The following is an 18,545-nucleotide window of genomic DNA, read 5'->3' on the forward strand; positions in this document are numbered from 1 at the left end:
GGATTAAAGGAGGGCAGAAGCTGGCAAGCTGAGTTAATAAGAACACAGTGACACCCAGTGGACAAAGTAGGAAAAGCAGTAACAAAGGAAAATTGGAACAATAGAAGGACATCTGGTGGTTGAAAAAGAGAACGCAAAATGTCTCATGCAATTAAAAAACAGACTGGAACTGGAAGTCAACAGCAACAATTAAGAAGAAACTCAGGCCTTGAAGAAATGGACTTGAGGGAGCTTATTATTAGTTTGAAACTGGACTTGGGAGGATTGAGAAAAGAGTTGGAAGAAAGAATCAACACAATTGATGGGAAATTGGAAAAATTAGAAAACACAATAAAAAAAATGAAAAAGAAAATGAAGAAATAAAGGAAAAATTAACAGAAGTTCTAGAAGGAATGAAGGAGACAGATAAGAAAGTGCAAGAGATTAAGAATAAGAATCAACAAATGGATGAGATGGTGAAGAAAATTAGCAAAGAACAAAGGGAACAAAGAAAAGAAATGGACAAATTGAAAAAGGAGATGGAGGAACAAAAAGCAATCCAGGAAGCTACTGGGGATGCGCTAGCAATGATAGAGATGCAGATTAAAGAGAAGACCTTGAGATTCAGAAATGTTCCAGAAGAGGAGAAGGAGGATATTTGGAAGAAGATGATTGAAACTTTAGCAAAGTGGCTACATTTACAGGAAAAAGACATAATAGAACAGACAGAGAAAATCTTCAGAGTGAACTCAAGAAAAGCAAAAATGAACAAATGGCCTGCAGACTGCATCATTGTATTCACATCGAATTGGATGAAAGATAAGATCCTCCAAGTAAAGAGTAAGAACAAATTAACCATAGATGGAAAGGAAATAATAATTTTACGAGAAGTCCCACCTAGGCTGATAAAAAAGAGACAGCAATTCCAATTTATAGCAAAAGCACTAAAGGCCAAATCAATATCTTTCAGATGAGAATACCCAGTGGGGATTTCCTTCAATTTCAAAGGAAAAAGAAGACGATTTGAGACATTTGAGGAAGCAGATATGTTTTGGAGGAAGTATCGAGGAGAATTAGGAGGCGGGAAAAGTGAAGTAAGAAATGAGGAAGGAAGAAAGAGAGAGCTATCGGATGAGGCGGAAGAAGAAGAAAAAGCTCAGCAAAGGGTGGAAGGATAAAGAACTACGCCAGTGGTAAATAATCAGACCAATAACTATTACAAAACCCTTCTCCTTTACCACTGCAGATAACTTAAACTGTTTCCATTAACTTTATAATTTTTTAACTAATAAAGAATGAAATTTAAATTGTTATCATGGAACGTAAATGGTTTAAATAATAGGAGGAAGAGGCAGAAAATAGAACGTATCTTAGAGAGGCAGAAGTGGGACCTTGCTTGTTTACAAGAAACCCACATCAATGCTAAGCATAAAAGACTATTGGTAAAACCAAAGTTAGGGGAAGAATTCATCGCATCTGATGTAAGAAAAAAGAGGGGGGTTGTAATGTATGTTAAAAGCAAATATGAACCAGAATTGTTATATGAAGACAAAGAGGGGAGGATTGTAATAGTCAAAATATCACTAGAGGGGGAACCAATTGTAGTAGCGGGAATCTATGGATCAAATAAAAGAAAATCAGAATACTATGTTAAAGTAAGATCATTATTAATGGAATATATAGATATGAGAATTATTGTGTTAGGGGATTTAAATGGAGTAATGGAACCAGAATTGGATAGATCGCAGAAGAAGGGGGGGGGGGATGAAGGGAAGTTGCCAAAAAGCTTTATGGAAATGGTAAAGATTTTTGATTTAGTGGATATATGGAGATATAAACATCCTGTCGAAAAGGAGTTCACATATTTCTCAGGACCAAAAAATTAGTATAGTCAAATCGACAGTATATGGATTACTAAGGATATGACAATTGAAGCAGAGAATGCTGAAATATTGCCAAAAACACTTACAGATCACAATCCAGTATCATTAACTCTTAAAGGAAAAGAGGAGAAAGGGAAAAAAAGGTGGAGAATGAATGTTTTCTTATTAAAAAACGAAAAAGTAATACAAGGAGCCAGAAAGTTGATGAAGGAATATTTTGAAAACAATTGGAGGAAAGGGACAGATGTTAAAACAGTGTGGGATGCTGGGAAGGCGGTTGTTAGGGGATATTTCATACAACAAAACTCAATAGCATATAAGAATAAAGAAAAACAGAAAAGGGAGCTTTTAGAAGAAATTAAAAAGGAGGAAAAATTGGCCTATGCATGCAAAAATATAGAGAGATTAAATCAAGAAATTAAATTACTGAGAGTAGAATATAATAAAATTATAGAACAGGAGGTAGAACAACAAATCAAATTTTGGAAATATAAAAATTTTGAATGGGCAAATAAGCCAGGCAAGATCCTTGCCTGGCAACTAAAGAAACAAAGAAATGAAAAATTAATAAATAAAATAAAAGTAGAAGAGAGGACAATAAGGGATATGACAGAAATTAAAAAAATAATTTGAAAAATATTACAAAAAATTATATCAAAAAGATGAAGTGCCAATAGAAGAAATAGAGAAATATATAAAGAAAAATAAATTAATAGAGATAGCAGAAGAAGACCATAAATTATTAAATGAACCAATATCAACCGTAGAAATTAAGGAATCAATTCAAAAATTAAAAATAGGGAAATCCCCAGGTCCAGATGGCATACCAGCAGAATACTACAAAGAAATGTTAAATGAATTAATCGACCCACTAAAAGAAGTAATAGAGGAAGCAGTAGAGAAGGGGAATATTCCAGACTCTTGGACTCAAGGGTATATAACGCTCCTGCCAAAACAAGGTACGGATTTGGAATCTGTCTCAAATTATAGACCCATTTCATTGTTAAATTCCGATTATAAAATTTATGCAGGATTATTGGCTAACAGGTTGAAAAAAATTATAGGAAAAATAGTACATAAAAATCAGGCTGGATTTGTGGAAGGTAGACAAATAAAGGATAATATCAGAAATATAATAGACATAATGGAATATCTACAAGTAAGAAGAGACAAACAAGCAGCCCTGATTTCAATCGATGTGGAGAAGGCTTTCGACAAAATCTCATGGGAATTTATGAAAAAACTATTAAAAGAATTGTGTCTAGGTGAAAAATTCCAAAAAGGTATAAATGCAATATATAACCAACAGAAAGCAAAAATTATTATTAATGGAGAGTTTGGAGAAGAAATCAACATCTTTAAAGGTACAAGACAAGGATGCCCCCTATCCCCAATGTTATTTATAATAGTATTAGAGGTTCTATTAAAGAAAATAAGGCAGGACAACTAAATAAGAGGAATAGCAGTTGGTGAAAAAAGATACAAGTTAAGAGCCTTTGCAGATGATGTTATGATCACAACAGAAAATCCCCTACAATGTACACCTAGAATATTGGAATGCATAAACGAATATGGCAGATTAGCAGGATTCAAATTAAACTATGGGAAAACCAAAATACTAGTGAAAAATATGGAAGAAAAAGATAAAGTGAAATTACAAGAAATTACAGGATTGGAAATTAAAAAGAAAATAAGGTATCTTGGAATAAATTTAACAACAAACACTATAGATTTAAGTAATGAGAACTATGGGAAAACATGGAATGAAATAAAAAATGTCTTGCAAGTATGGGGGAAATTAAATCTTTCCTTACTAGGGAAAATATCGGTAAGAAAGATGAACATATTACCAAGGATGATGTTTTTATTTCAAAGTATCCCAATACTAGGGGGAGATAAATGTTTTAATAACTGGAAAAGAGATTTGGCTAAATTCATATGGTCAGGGAAAAAGCCAAGAATAAAACACAAAATAATGATCGATAAGAAGGAGAGAGGAGGATTTGGTCTCCCAGATATGGAGTTATATCACGATTCGGTGGGTCTGACCTGGCTAAAGGAATGGATCAAATTAGATGACTCGGATGTATTGGATTTAGAGGGAGTAGAGACGAGATTTGGATGGCATGCCTATCTAATAGATGAAAAAGTGAGAGTACATAAAGGCTTCCTAGGGCATATAATCAGAAAATCTATATATAAAATATGGGAGAAATTTAAAAGACTCCTAGAACCGAAAACTCCCTGGTGGGCATCACCAGGAGAAATTGTCACAGTGAAAAAATTAAATATGAAAGAAAATTGGGCTACCTATAAAACTGTATTAAAGGAAGAAAACGGAGAATTGGAATTAAAGGATTACACAGAAATTAAAGCTCATATTAGTGATTGGTTCCAATATATTCAAATTAAGTATAGATTAGTGAAAGACAAAAAGTTAGGATTTGAAAAAGAAATATCAAAATTCGATAAATACTTAATACAAGAAAAATAAAAAAATATATCTAAATTGTATAATCTGATTTTAGATTGGGAAACAAAGGATGAATTGGTTAAAGCATCAATGATTAAATGGGCGCAAGATATTGGGAAAAATATTATGTTTGAACAATGGGAAAAATTGTGGAAAGAAGATATGAAATTCACTATGTGTTATATACTGAAGGAAAATTACCTTAAAATGCAACATAGATGGTATTTAACACCTGAAAGAATAGCAAAAATGAATAAAAATTGTAGCGATGTCTGCTGGCGATGCAACACGGGAAAAGGTACTATGATACATATATGGTGGAATTGTTTAAACATCAAACAATTTTGGGAAATAATATATAATGAAATGAAAAAATGTTTAGATACTCATTTAGGAAAACACCAGAAGGTTTTCTATTGGGAATAGTACCAGGAAGCCTAAAGGAAGAAGATAAGACCTTATATTTATACGCAACAGTAGCAGCAAGGGTATTGATTGCGAAAAACTGGAAAAGTAGTATAATACCGACAAAAACAGAGTGGCTTGCCAAATTATTGGAGTATTACAATATATCCAAAACAATGGAAGAAATTGGAAGGATTTCAAAAGAAAAGATAGATAGGGACTGGAAGGTGTTTAAAAGATACTTGCAAAATCATATCGAAAAATCAGAACTCCTATTAGAATAAACAAGTTCCGTTTCAAATACTGAAATATCAAATAAGATGGATAACAATGTGTAATAGAAAAAGAAGTATGAAATTAGGCTAAAGGTGTGTGAAAGAAAGTAATAGAAGTGGAAAGGAATTGTAATTGAGTAGATTGGAAGTCAAACACAAAGGTGGGGTGAGGGGTGGTGGATGGTGATGGGGAAAGGAATTATTTGTGGGATTGATTGTAAGAAATTGTCAAGGGCATAATCACAAAACGTCTGGACGGGTGGGGCGAGCCAAGTCACAAAAGACTGCTGTGGGAGCCTGCTGGTCACCAAAAACAAATAATTTATCAAAGAAACTTCTCCCAAAGCACACAAAAGCCAGGCTAAGTTGACACATCAAATAACAGGGAACGTGCTCAGGCAAAAATACCCAGGCAAGCACCCCAAAGCCAATTCTTTCTGCACAAAACAGGCAATACTCTCAAGCCAACTGCCCCTAAAACAAGCAGCATCACAATGCCAACCCTCCCAAATTGGCAACACCCACACACCCCTACCACTTTTGCTCTCTTTTGTATTTCATGGACACCTGCCCTAGATTTCCTGTATCTGGGGGGAACCATAGCTTGCTTATGGGCCAGGAAAATTGGGAAAGCTCTTGGAATTTCAGAGAAGTAGTTCTAGGGACTTTGATATATAAACATTTTGTGAATCTTTGTACCTTTGTCCATTTACTGTATTTATTTTCCCCGATTTGAACTATAAAATGGTGGTTTTCTTGAGTCAAAATGAGAGTACCCCTAAACATTTTTTTAATAGAAAAAAGCACTGAGATAAACAATATGTTAATTACTGATGACCTGAAAAGGTTGCAGGATGCATACTTACATCCCTATATATTTCGAGAACTGCTGTTGGCAAAACCTTGGCTTAAGGGTGAGATCTGATAAATTATCAACCATCGGAATAAGATGAAATTAGAAATATAATTGAGTCCTCCTGATTCTAATGTGAAATACCCAACACAGAAGAGGAAAGATGGAGCCAGGAGGCAAAGAGATATCCATTAAGGAAAGATGAAACTGGAGGGGCGACCTAATAGAGGCTGGAGGGAAGATTAGTCACAGAGCTGTTGGTAGGTTGGGGAATTGAAGAAGAAAGCTGTAAACTTAGATATGACAACATCCTTAATGTGGCCTTGGGCAAATGCCTTGGATTTTGTTCCTTCACTCCTCATCTGAGGTAATGAAATTAATTTTACCTCTCAGGACTGCAATTTGCAATTAATTAATCTTTATAAAGGCACTTTGAAGAAAGCCCCCAAAGCATGGAAGAGTTTAACCAACCCATCCTTGGAATGGCTACTGTGCCCCAAAATGCTTTTGATGTTTTAACACAAAGCAGGCTGGAGAGAAAATTATTTTAAAACTTTGCTATTACAATTAGCGGGTTTGAATAGGTCCGTATCGAATGTTTGCCCATCTCGATTTTCAGGACAAAAGTTGCGTTTTCAGGTGGGATGCAATATTTATTTGAAAACTTACAGAGTAATCCCATGCATGTTTATGCAGAACAAAGGCCATTTGTGGTCAATGGCACTTACTTCCAGGAAAGTGTATCTACTTTAATCAGTGAGAAATCCTCTTAATTCATACAAATTGTTATTTTTCAGCCCCATCTGGTATGCTGCTATTTGATTCTTCTTTAGGGTTAAGTGTATATAGACAACTGTTCTAATCAATGTTCAAAAGTGGCTCTTTTAAGTAAAAATCGTAACACTGGAAGCTCTGATCACAGATGTGTTGTTTGGCCCTGGGAGATAAACCTTTCACTCTCACCATCAGAAACTAGCAGGGCTTCAGAAATGTAGTTCTGCCACTCTGAGCAATCCCTGGGCAGCATTCAGATCACTATGTAAAGCTCAGAAACACAGAATTAAATGTAATGGTTTGCTAATTTAACCTTTTAGATTTACCACACCACATCCTGGACATTTTTTAGAACACTTCAGATAGTACAAAACACATTTCTACGTTCATAAAAGCCATAACCTAATAAGTGCAGACTTTCTGTGACCCCTGTATTTTATTTTTGCTGTGAAACATTCCATCTTTATTCACAGAATACGAAGGTCTTTGCTTTAAAAACAAAAACATAGAAACCTTCACCATGGGCAATGCCAGTATTTATGCACTCAAAAGATTCCACATGAAATTATTTCACATTAAAGCACCTTCCCTGCAGAGACTCAGACTCATCCTACTTTTTGTGTTGCAGCACTTTGAAACAAATTGCTTAACTCTTGCAAAGGACTCCCACTTTCAAAAGGATATTACTGTTGTGTCCCAAAGTGATTCCTCTGTGAAAGTGTTATCATTTAAAAACAGCAGCAAATGCTCATGACTAACTATAAGGAGGAAAGCAACTTCTTTAAGCCAGCTCTCTCCCCTGCCCCCACTCTACCCACAGTAGTGGCTAATAGGGTTGGCTAAGTATTGCAGTGTTAATTGCATGAATTTAGTGATTTTTCTAAATGCAAATTCCAGATGGGATTTTAGGAAGTCTGTGGCTAGTTTGCATGGTTGGAAAAAAAAGACAATTTGGCTGGATTGTTATGTACCTGCATAGTTGATGAACCTGCAGTGTATGGCATGGGCTGATTAGGGACTCAATAAACTTTTTTCCTCCCTGGCAACTTTCTACTGTAAAAATCAGGGGCAAGCACTGTCAATCACCTGGCAGGCAATGATACCTGGCTGTTGGACTGCATTCAGCTTGAGCCCAGACTCAAAGAAGGCTGTCCAATGTAGCAGTGCCCTTTTAAGATAATGTTGACTATGTTATCATTCTGGTGCATCTCAGGAAAGTGGGAAACTATCCTTAACTGGTTCCATTCCTACCTCCAGGACCATTTCCAGAAAGTAGTTATGGGAGGCTACTGTTTAGCACCATGGGAGTTGCCCTGTGTTGCCCCGAGGGTTTCCATCTTGTCCCCTATGCTGTACAAGCCACTGGGAGTCATCATCAGGAGTTGTGGAGTAAAAGTGCCATCAACTTGCAGATGAGACCCATCTGAATCGGAAGAGACAGTTGAAGTATGACCAGTGCTTGGAGGCAGCAATGACCTGGATGCAGCCAATAAATTGAAGCTGAATCCTGAAAAGTCATAGGTGTCATGTGTCCCCAGTTCTTACGTCTGAGTGATGGGGAGATGGTCTGTTCTGGATGGGGTGGCACTTCCTTAGAAGTCTGCAGCTTGTGTGTGTGCATGCTCCTGGATTCAGCTATGTCACTGAACGCTCAGGTACCTTGGTGGCGAAAGGTGCAATTTTCAAGACGGTTTGCCAGCGATGGTCTCTTTTGGACTTGGCCACGCTAGTAACTTCCAGACTGGATTATTGCAATATACTCTAGTTGGGGCTGTCTTCGAAGATGACTTGGAAACTTCCAGTTGGTCAAAATGCAGTGGCTAGATTACTGGCTGGGTTTCATTTAGATCCCATATAGCTCCTGTTTTATAGCAGTTGCACTGGTTGTCAATTCATTTCTGACCCTAATTCAAGGTGCTCAGATTAGTGTTTAAAGCAGAAAACAACTCAGATCCCAAATCCTTGAAAGACTGTCTCTTACTCTACAGGCCCCTCTAGTGTTAAGATTGACAGAGGTGGCCCTCTTGGTTGTTCCACCACCCTCAGAAGCTTGGGGTGGTGGCGGCCAAGGAGAGGGCCTTCTCTGTGGCAGCCCCTCAGTTCTGTCTGGCATCTTCCTTACACAGTTTTCAGCCACCTCCTTACTCTGTTTTTGACACCTGATATGTATGTTTTTAGGACCCAGCCTATTTTTGTTATTGTAAGTTATTTTAAACTCTTTTTAATGTTGCATTTTAATTATTGTAAGCTGTCCCATGACCTAAGGGAGAATGGCAGGCAATAAATTAAGCTACTATTACTACTAATAATGGTAATAATATTGTCTTGTATTTTTAAAAATAATATTCTAGGCAGAAAGAAAAAGTATTTCTTGGAAAGCTGTGTGTCCCTTCTCCATCTCCAGAGTGCGTATATCCCCTATTTATTTAAAGGTCACAAATACAAAAGAAATACAGCTATCATCCAAATGTTTTGAGACCAGGAGTACATTGGGAACTCTATGGAACTGTCATGGGCACAACGCATCACTCTTTTTACAGAAGTAAAACTGATGATGCTCAGAACTCCCCTTCCCCACAAAAGACAAAACACACCCTTTATTGCTACGGCTAGTGGTTGTGTGTGAGAGTGCTATGATGCCCAAAGGTGGACTTCAGTCATACAAGAAGGCTATCTCCCCTGAAGCAGAGCTCCATGGTCTTTTCTTTCCAATACACTTCATGGGGATAACATGGCATGGTCCAGAAAGCCCTGCAAATTATTGGTGGTTGCAAAGAAATGACTTATTTTGAATGTATTCTCATAGCAATCTATTGTTCCACCACCCTTACCCTAGGTTTATTCTTGTGAAAAATAAGGGGGGAAAGGAGGACAGGTTGGGCACTTTCCACACAGCAGAATTTCTGCGGTTATATTTTAAGAGAACACCACAAAATCTCCCTTGACTCCCTGTGGTTTGTATGACTTCATTTAAGGCCAACTGCATTGGAGACCTTAGGGCATAAAGGATTGCTATGATGCCTCAGCTTTTCTGTGAAAAGCGCTAGAGGTCCAGACATTACCAGCATTATTATTAAACATTATTAAATAAATGGCATTGCTCTGTTATAACTATAAAAACCAAGGATGATGCTCCTGAAAAGATACATTGAATGGTTGGATTTTTGCTGCTTGAATTTTGTTCTTTTGATTGACCTAACTACACCCAGAGACATATAATTTTTTTAAAAAAATGTTTTGGGTGCTTTATTCTTCTCATTAAGCTATTATGCACTAACCCCATCCCATTTACTAAGGCCCCATTTCAACTCTGATGTAAGGTACTTCAGTCAATTGAAATCAGTGGGGTTGGCCCAGTTTAATTCTGTGTTGATTTTGGCCTAAGTGTCCGAAGTTTACCAGGCAGACCTTGTTCTCAACAATAGCATAAAGTATTCATAGGCCAGTGCCAATAAGTAAACTATTTTGCAAAAAAGCTGTGGCAACATGATGCATACTCAGAAATTCAAGAAGTAGATCACACAAATCTCTCTATTTCTATGCACATTGTCAGTATGTTTACTTGGAATTATCTTCATTACAATCAATGGTACATCTTTCCGAGGATCTGATCTGCCACCATGGCTCCCTATTTGCTTTGAGGATCAATTTTAAGTGGTGGCCTTAATTCCAGGTATCTAAGGGAACATCTTTCTCAACATTAACCCTCCCATCAGTCAATATCTCATTCAGAGGCCTTTTCTGGTCCCTATCATTGTAAGGTACATTGGTGGGATGGAGGAACTTTTCAGTGTGACTTCCAATTTATGAAGCTCCATTTGTAGGCATGTTTGCCTGTCACCTCCTCAACCTCTTCACCTCCAGACAAAGCCTGTCCCATTGGGTCTTTTAATTACTTCCTAACATGCTTGTCCTCTTTTACCTGACTGATCTGTTATTTTTGAGTTCATGATTTTTAGCTGCAGTCAGTGTGGCTTTTAAAACTTGCTATTTTATAGTTAACACTTGCCAGTTTTATTTTCTTTTAAATAGTTTTAGTGAAAGCCCCTTTTGCAAAAGGCAGGGCAGAAATGCCTCAGATAAAGAACTAAAGGTTGACATCTACATGTCTTAAAATTTTATACCAGGATGTATGTGAGCTATGATGTAGATTTAGAAGCTAAATGTTTAAGCCAAAACTTGCATGTCGCAAGAACAGATGTAAAACCTCCAGCAGGTACTATACCATCTGGTAAACAGCAATACCTTTTTCCTACTGGGAACTGCATCCACATTCTGCTGTGGTGATTTAATGTGGATCTCTCAATATTAAAGGCTGATTCATAAATTACAATAATACATTGGAGCCCTAGTCCCATAGTTTCTTTTCACACTGCTTTGGTAAATCTGTGGTTGCTAGCTAGAACCATATGAATGGGGCTGAGCAACACTCCTTTGGACAGAAAACACCCCCCCCCCCCGAATCCAGATGAACTGAAAATATAAGCCCCACATCATTGTGGTGTGATATAAATCTGAATTCCATGGTCTTTGGATAATGATTATGACAGCAATTCTATAAGGGTGTAACATATGACATGTAACCTTACAACAGAAGCAGTAGCTTGCATGTTAATTCTACATGTTCATAAGCAACACTATGAGTTTAATGGAATTTTGCCAGCACTCTGTAAAGCTTTGGTCAATGGAATATTTTTTTGCTATGCCTACACCCCACCCTTTGGAAGATGCCATTGCATACCTTTTGCTAATCTAAAGAAAAATGTCCACATTAGTGACATTTCCCCCTCTTGGTCTGGCTCCGCAGAAAGAGAGAAAACACAAAACTGTAAACTCAAGTGCTGACTAATACGTGGAATTTGGAGATGCGTGTTAAATTAAGTTAATAAATTCTGTTCAGCTCTCAGTAGACAAGTGATTACGCCTAAACAAATCAGTTGCCTTGTTAACAGCCACAGCATTAATGCATCAGAAATATTGTGCGTTGATTAGACTTGCAAGAAATCTGTTAGAAGACAAGCCAAAGCCACGTGCAACCTCGATAATCTTTTGATACATGGACCACCTGAAGTCCTAAATATGACATTGTAGGGGCAGACACAGTCAACTACCGTATTTTTTGCTCTATAAGACTCACTTTTTCCCTCCTAAAAAGTAAGGGGAAATGTGTGTGCGTCTTATGGAGCGACTGCAGGCTGCGCAGCTATCCCAGAAGCCAGAACAGCAAGAGGGATCGCTGCGATCCCTCTTGTTGTTCTGGCTTCTGAGATTCAGAATTTTCCCCCTCTTGTTTTCCTCCTCCAAAAACTAGGTGCGTCTTATGGTCTGGTGCATCTTATAGAGCAAAAAATACGGTACATACATTGGCCATCTGCACAGGAGTTGCAGTTTGCTTTGCATGAATGCTATGAATGAAACAAAAACATGGACACACACCTACAACCAGGGAGATTGTTTCAATTATTGAAAATAAGGTTGTACAAGGCACAAGCAATCTTAAACCAAGGACTCTACCAGTCAGACTCAAGTAGTAGACTCTCTGTGCTACTGTGGGGTTCAGCCACCTCTTGCCTGGGTTTCAGTACCACTGTTGCAGGGTGGTATTGCAGCAGGTGACTGGAGGGACCAGCAGGGTTCCATTTAGTCCTATAAATCTCCTGGCATAGGCCTAGTTCTTCAGCCTGAGAAAGTGCTTGTCCACACACATCTGTTTGCCTGACTAACGGCCCAGTATACCTGAAGGAGCATCTCCACCCTCATCGTTCTGCCTGGACACTGAGGTCCAGTGCTGAGGACCTTCTGGCGGTTCCCTCACTGTGAGAAGTGAGATTACAGGGAACCAGGCAGAGGGCCTTCTCGGCAGTGGCGCCAGCCCTGTGGAACGCCCTCTCATCAGATGTCAAGAAAATAAACAACTATCTGACTTTTAGAAGACATTTGAAGGCAGCCCTGTTTAGGGAAGTTTTTCATGTTTGATGTTTATTGTTTTTAATATTCTGTTGGGAGCTGCCCAGAGTTTTCCTCAGATGGTGAGCCAGCCTCAGACAGCTGGCTTTGGGTGACATGAAAAGGTGGTCCAAGCTATTTATTTATTGCATTTTTGCTGCCAGGGAAGGGAAGAGGCACTTTTGGGTTTTGTTTGCTTGAAGTGCCAGAATAATTTGTGAGGTAGATTCTCTTGGGAGGGAGGAGCATCACTCACCACAAAATATATTGGGCTGACACTATCTACACCAATAGTCTGGAAAGGATGGGTCATACGGATGGGAGAGACTAACAAACATGGCACACCTAAGAAGCTGTTTCTGGATGCAATGGGAACCCTAGTGCTGCATAATGCAACTGGTGTTTCCTTCAAGGTCTAACATTCTTTAATATTATAATGCTTTTGAAGATATATTTTGAATTTTTTCCAATCTTCTTCCACCGACCCTTCTCCCTGGTCTCGAATTCTGCCAGTCATCTCAGCCAATTCCATATAGTCCATCATTTTCGTCTGCCATTCTTCTCGGGTGGGTAATTCTTGTGTCTTCCAATACTTTCCGATGAGTATTCTTGCTGCTGTTGTAGCATACATGAAAAAGGTTCTATCCTCCCTTCGCACCGATTGTCCGACCATGCCCAGAAGGAAGGCCTCTGGTTTCTTCTGGAAGGTATACTTAAATACCTTTTTCATTTCATTATAAATCATCTCCCAGAAGGCCTTGATCCTTGGGCATGTCCACCAAAGGTGAAAGAATGTACCCTCATTCTCTTTACATTTCCAACATTTATTATCGGGCAAATGATAAATTTTTGCCAGCTTGACTGGGGTTAAGTACCACCTGTAAATCATTTTCATTATGTTTTCTCTTAAGGCATTACATGCCGTAAACTTAATACCTGTGGTCCATAACTGTTCCCAGTCAGCAAACATAATATTGTGTCCAAGGTCTTGTGCCCATTTAATCATAACAGATTTAACCGTTTCATCCTGAGTATTCCATTTCAACAGCAAGTTATACATTCTTGACAAATTCTTGGTTTTAGGATCTAACAATTCTGTTTCCAATTTTGATTTTTCCACCTGAAAACCAATTTTCTTATCTAAATTATAAGCCTCCCTTATTTGATAGTAATGAAGCCAGTCTCGTACTTTAGTTTTTAAATTGTCAAAGCTCTGTAGCTTTAATCTATCTCCATCTTGTTCTAAAATTTCACAATATTTTGGCCAATTTGTTTCCATATTGATTTTTTTCAGAGCCTTAGCCTCCATTGGTGACAGCCACCTTGGTGTTTTACTTTCCAGCAAATCCTTATATCTCACCCAGACATTAAACAATGCTTTCCTAACAATATGGTTCTTAAAGGCTTTGTGTGCTTTAACCTTATCGTACCACAAGTATGCATGCCATCCAAAGACATTGTTAAAACCTTCTAGATCCAAAATGTCCGTGTTTTCAAGAAGCAGCCAATCTTTCAGCCAGCAAAATGCTGCTGATTCATAGTAAAGTTTAAGGTCCGGCAGGGCAAATCCACCTCTTTCTTTAGCATCAGTTAAAATCTTAAATTTTATTCTAGGTTTCTTGCCCTGCCAGACAAATCTCGAAATATCTCTCTGCCATTTCTTGAAACAGTCCATCTTGTCCAAAATTTGCAATGTTTGAAACAAAAACAACATCCTAGGCAATACATTCATCTTTATCACAGCAATTCGGCCCAACAGTGATAACTTCAATTTTGACCATATTTCCAAATCCCTTTTCACTTCCGTCCAACATTTTTCATAGTTATCTTTAAATAAGTTCACATTTTTAGCGGTCATATGAACCCCTAGATATTTCACTTTCTTAACCAATATTAATCCTGTCTCCTTCTGAAACCTCTCTTTCTCAATCTCTGTGAGATTTTTCTCTAACACCTTAGTTTTCAACTTATTCAACTTAAATCCTGCTACTTGACCAAATTCTTGAATTAATTGCAATACTCTTTTAGTACTTGATTCTGGCTCCTGTAATGTCAAAACCAAATCATCAGCAAAAGCTTTCAATTTATACTGTTTAGCTCCGAGTTGTATACCTTTAACCAATTGGTCTTTCCTGATCATGTTAAGCAAAACCTCCAGGACCGATATAAAAAGCAATGGGGAGATTGGGCAGCCCTGTCTTGTTCCTTTCTCAATCTTAAACTCTTCTGTAATTACATTATTCACAATTAACTTAGCTTTTTGCTCTGAGTAAATTGCACCTATACCGTTTTCAAAACCTTGGCCTACCCCCATTCCCTGTAGATTTTTCTTCATAAAACTCCAAGAAATGTTGTCAAAGGCTTTCTCCGCATCCACAAATATTAAAACTGCTTTAGTGTTAATATTAACTTGTAGTTTTTCTAAAATATTAATTATGTTCCTCGTATTATCTGACAAATGCCTCCCTGGGAGAAAGCCCGCTTGGTCCTTATGAATTTCTTCCACCAATACCTTTTTTAATCTTTTAGCCATGATTTCCGCAAAAATTTTGTAATCCACATTAAGTAAAGATATGGGACGGTAGTTCTTAAGCTGTGTCTTTTCCGCTTCTGTTTTTGGTATAAGTGTAATATAAGCTTCTTTCCACGACTCGGGTGCCTTCCCCCCGCCCTAATATTTCATTGCAAACTTCTTTCAAAGGCTGTATTAACCATTCTTTCAGAGATTTATAGTACTTTGCAGTCAAGCCATCTGGCCCTGGAGATTTGCCCAATTTCATGTTCTGAATGGCTCCTTCCACCTCTTGGTCAGTTATTATACAATTTAGCATTGATTTACTCTCTTGAGAGATTTTTTGTAATCCATTTGTTCTCAGAAACCGATCAATGTCTATTTCTTTCTGAGTCTCCTGCGTGTATAACTGTTTAAAATACTTCTGAAAACACTTTCTAATCTCCGCAGGGTTCTGTATGTTCTTTCCCTCCACTACCAAATTCGTAATAGTGTTAAGTTTTTGTCTTTTTTTCATTTGCCATGCCAGCAGTTTCCCACACTTATTCGCTGATTCAAATGTCTTTTGTCTCATCTGTTTAATCTTCCATTCTATTTCCTGATTTGTCAATTTCATATATTGTACTTGATATAGCTTTATCTCTTTTAAGATCTCCTGTGATTTCGGTTTCGTCCTCAGTCTCTTTTCTCCATCCTTTATTTTCTCCAAATTTTTTTCCCTTTTCTCATTTTGAACTCTTTTCCTAATTGCATTTTGTTGTATCAGAAACCCTCTCATAACTGCTTTACTTGCATCCCAAATCACTCTTTTTTTGGTCGTGGTGTTCATGTTTATCTCAAAATAGTCTCTCAAGTTTTTCTGGGCCTTTTTAATAATTTCCTCATTCCTAAACAGGGAGTCATTCATCCTCCATCTGAAAGAACCAATTGGCGTTAATGTCATTTCCATCTTCACTGCATTATGATCAGAGCAAATTTTAGGGCAAATTTCCACTTTTTTTATCTTCGGGGCCAGTCCCCTAGTTATCCAAATTTGGTCTATTCTTGTCCATGTCATTTTAGCTTCAGAGAAGAAGGTTCCTTCTCTTTCCAAGGGATTCTTTATTCTCCAAATATCAACAAGATCCATATCAAAAAACGTCTTTGGTAGTCTGCCGTCCTTCGTCACCGTTTGTCTTTGGGCTTTATCCATATTCGTAGACACTACTCCATTCATATCTCCCATCAAGATCATGTTGTAATCTAAATAGTCCAGTAAGATTTCATGCAGTTTCTTAAAAAATTCTGATTTTCCCTCATTCGGTGCATAGATGCCTAATGTCAAAAACTTCTGACCTTGTAATTGTATTTCAATTGCAATAAATCTTCCTTGGTCATCTTTGAATAAAAATTTCGGTGACAGGCTTTCCTTTGCATAAAGTACTACTCCTCTTTTTTAAACTTTGTCTGATGAGATAAATTCTTCTCCCAATCTTTTATTCGTCAGAATTTTCCGATGTAGCCTTGTCATGTGCGTTTCTTGTAGACAAATCAAGTCCAAATGTTCTTTTTTTAATATATGGAATACTCTCCCCCTTTTTCCCCGGGAGTTCAGTCCATTAACATTCCAGCTTAATACTTGCAGTGTCATAATGTACTTACTCTCCTTCTCCCCCAACTGCCCCCAATAATTTGTCTATATCTGTCGGTGGCGTTGATTTCCCTTTTTTTTGTAAACTCTTGTCCAGTGCGGCAGGCTCTTTTCCAAGTCCTTTCTGTAGGTCTTCGCAACTGGTGTTTCCTTCAAGGTCAGCAGGGCATGTAGCCATAGAGGAAAAGGTTTCATCATCCTAAAAACTACTTCTACAGCCAGTCTGCCATGATGGTACCTGGGCTAAGACCCATCAGTATCTACTGCATGCTTCTGTAAGTAGATTGTAAATACCAGGTGGAAGTTAAAAGGAAATATTTTCAAAGGAAACTCCAGCTGCACTCCAAGGAATCTGAAATGGCTCTCCTCTGGTGAAAATATCTACTCTGATGCTTAAAGATGATTTAGCTCCTAAGGCTGTCAGTCTGGCACTTTCATTTACTGCTTAAATGTACACACTTTCCCCAAATATTAAGCTACCGATTCAGTACTCTGTTGAGAAACTGACATAAAGCAGACCCTTTAAAATGCTGTTTACTGTGTGTACTAATCTGAAGGCTGTTTCTCGGAAATGCATTAAAAACCTCATAAACTATTTGAGAGATATGAGAGGTATAAAGCAAAAACAAGGAGGCACTGGCAGGGAATTGAAAGTCAAGGACCCTCTTCGTGATGCATGTGGCGGAATGGAGGCAGCGTATGTTTACTGGGAGTCTGTTTCTGCATTTCAGTCCCTGTAAGGTGCTGCACATGTGCTATTTGCTTCTTGAACTAGCACAAAATGAGAATCTGCATTATACTGATGTGAATGCAGGAATCGCAAAGACAAAATTCCCTACATGGATATCACAGAATCATAGAATTGTCAAGTTGGAAGGGACCCCGAGGGTGATCTTGTCCAACCCCCTGCAATGCAGGACTCTCAACTAAAGCATCCATGACAGATGGCCATCCAACCTCTGCTTAGAAACCTCCAAGGAAGGAGAGTCCATCACTTCCCAAGGGAGTCCGTTCCACTGCCAAACAGCTCTTCCTGACAGAAAGTTCTTGATGTTCAGTTGGAATTGCCTTTCTTGTAACTTGACTCAAATAAGATTTACTCAGAGTAGACCCATCGAAACTAATGGACCTAACTTATCTATGTACCTTAACTTTAATGGGTCTACTTTGAGTATGATGAGGGTTGAAATGCCACCCAGAGACACTTAGGATAGGGAAGAAATTGGATTCAGTTCTTATTTAAAGGCAACCTACTGAATCTGCACTTTCTAAAAAGAGTGTGTGAACCAAAACACTACCGCTGTCCAAAATTCAATTTCTCAATTTTTCAGTTCTCCAGCCAAGTAATGTCTCTGAAAATGAATTTATTAGCGTAAAGTGCATATATGCATAGATTAGTGAGAATAGTGCTGTATATTAGAGGGAAATGCTTTGCAAAAACGTATATATTAGGAAAAACTGCATACAACAATGTAACGTATTAAGAGAATTTCATACTAAAATGCCAATGAATTTTCATGAGAACTTAAACAAAAATTGCGAACTCTTATGGAAACTTGGGAACTGAAAAAGTGAGAGAAACCAAAATGGACATGCTTAGCCATCCCTAGTTCTGAGCAAGTGTATAGAATTGTGCTACAATTCCCTCTTTTATCTTCATGCTTTACCGTTGAAACCATTTATTTTTAACAGCTGCCTTTTGCCTCTCCCTTTTCTTCCCCACGCTACTGAGCTCCTTTCCGCCTTCACAAGTTCAGCCGGTGGGCTTCCCGTATTGTCAGGTCTCTTTCTGCAACTCAACAGTAATGGGCTTGA

The 18,545-nt window shown here is 38.0% G+C and overlaps 1 protein-coding gene across 3 annotated transcripts in view; it reads right to left on the reverse strand.

The window, feature by feature from the left end:
- Positions 1-18,545, reverse strand: part of HTR1F (5-hydroxytryptamine receptor 1F) — a 121,789-nt gene that overhangs the window by 70,722 nt on the left and 32,522 nt on the right. The window contains exon 1 of one of the 3 annotated variants that reach the window (XM_081001547.1): positions 11,384-11,404. The exons of the other annotated variants lie outside the window; for them this stretch is intronic. The gene's annotated coding sequence lies outside the window, so the exon portion shown is untranslated. Of the gene's footprint in view, positions 1-11,383; positions 11,405-18,545 lie in introns of those variants that run through there. 3 annotated transcript variants of the gene reach the window in all.

This window comes from Podarcis pityusensis (genome assembly GCF_964106645.2).
Source record: "Podarcis pityusensis genome assembly, chromosome: 4".
NCBI classification, from domain to species: domain Eukaryota; kingdom Metazoa; phylum Chordata; class Lepidosauria; order Squamata; family Lacertidae; genus Podarcis; species Podarcis pityusensis.